The following is a 1,725-nucleotide window of genomic DNA, read 5'->3' on the forward strand; positions in this document are numbered from 1 at the left end:
CCTCCCACACGCAGGCTCCTGGGGCCCGGCCAGCACCGCCTGTCCACTCTGGTCTCCGGCCTCCCTGGCCCGGCATTGCTGGGTCCTCTCTGGTACAACTTTCCCCAAAGCCCTGTTTTGCCAGGATCTCGTCAAGCGCCCAGGAGACAAGAGGGTGGCTGTGGCTTGTCTGTTACTTGGTTTTTTTGAGGTTGTCCCGAGTGAGAGGCGGATGAAGGTGCAGGAGTCAGGGGACCCAGAGGTCTCGGACAGCGCTCACATCTGCCCCATAGGCATGACTGGTGGAGAAGGAGGCCAAACAGAGACAACCACCCACTGGGTTCCAGTGCCCTGATCTTTGAAACGCCCCTGGAAGGACCGTCTTTGTGTTGTCGGACCAGAAATGAACAGTTAATATGTGGGAATGTCTGCGCGAGCTTTCATTCACATGTCAGGCGCAGTTATCTTTTCTTTTTTAAAGTATATTTTTGATTGCAGAGAGGAAAGGAGAGGGAGAAATAGAAACATCAATGATAAGAAAGAATCATCGATCGGATGCCTTCTTCATGCCCCCCACTGGGGATTGAGTCCACAATCCGGGCATGTACCTTGACCAGAAATCGAACCGTGACCTCCTGGTTTGTAGGTCGGTCGATGCTACACGGGCTTGGCAGCCAGGCTGTCTTTTCATCTCTTCGCTGTGGATGTCACGATCCTGAGGAGGCAAGGTGTGTGCCCCCTGCCCGCCAGAGGTCGCTACTGCCCGCAGGAGCTGGTGGGATGGATCGCGCAGGCGCAGTCATTCCCATCTGGACAATGATAGGCTTCTCTGCAGCTTGGGCTCACGGGCAGCAACACACTCGGCTTCCGGTGTGTTTGCTGGCATTCATTGCACGCACGAACGGTTCTTAAAACCATGGTCTGGGGTCAGAGGCTGGAGTTCAGGCCCACCCAACTTCCCTGCCATCTGGTGATCCAAGCACCTGTCCAAGGGCTGTGGGGGGCCGCAGGGTCTGCTGGGATTAACTAAATTCGGTCCCTGAATGTGGAACCACGTGCAGGGGCTCTGCACCCTGAGAAACGGACCCAGGTTGGGATGACGGGCGCCTCTGTAAAAACCCTGCTGCCAGTGGTGTGGGTGTCACTGTGCAGATTCAAGCGTGTTAGTGGAGTGTAGGCGTCTCGCCAGGAGAGGGCGCTCCGCCCTGGGCAGCCGGCACCAGCCGGGGTCTGAGGATCTGAAACACCTGGAACTGAGATTCCAGTGCTCTGGCCTCTAAAGATCCTAAGACCCCGCAGTTCTCCCTACACACGTGGCCTCGACTCAGGGACAGACATTAGTTACTCGGAAATCCCGAGGGGCTTTACAACGGCCAGGAACAGGAACAGGAACGTGACGGCAGAAGGGAGGAGACGGTGGCAAATGGCACGGGGGCTCCTCTAGAGCCTCGGCACAGAGAGCCCCGCGGCTCCATGGGCAGCGCGGTCCTCCCAGCCCCAGACAGTGGCCTGAAGTGTCCTGTTATCATAAACCCAACCTGGGGCTTAGGTTTGGGTTTTTTGTTTGTTTTTTAGAGCAGTAACGTGGGGGGAAACGTTACCCACACACCTGGAGTTGTGCATACATTTCCTTTCTGCAAACGTCTGTGTAAACACAGACACGCTCTCCGTGCAGCATGAGCCCCCACAGGCTGGTGCAGGTGGACTGACTGTATCTATTTAAAAAGCTCACTTTGAAACAGGGAA

Source organism: Myotis myotis, unplaced genomic scaffold (genome assembly GCF_014108235.1).
Source record: "Myotis myotis isolate mMyoMyo1 unplaced genomic scaffold, mMyoMyo1.p scaffold_m19_p_5, whole genome shotgun sequence".
In the NCBI taxonomy this organism is placed as follows: domain Eukaryota; kingdom Metazoa; phylum Chordata; class Mammalia; order Chiroptera; family Vespertilionidae; genus Myotis; species Myotis myotis.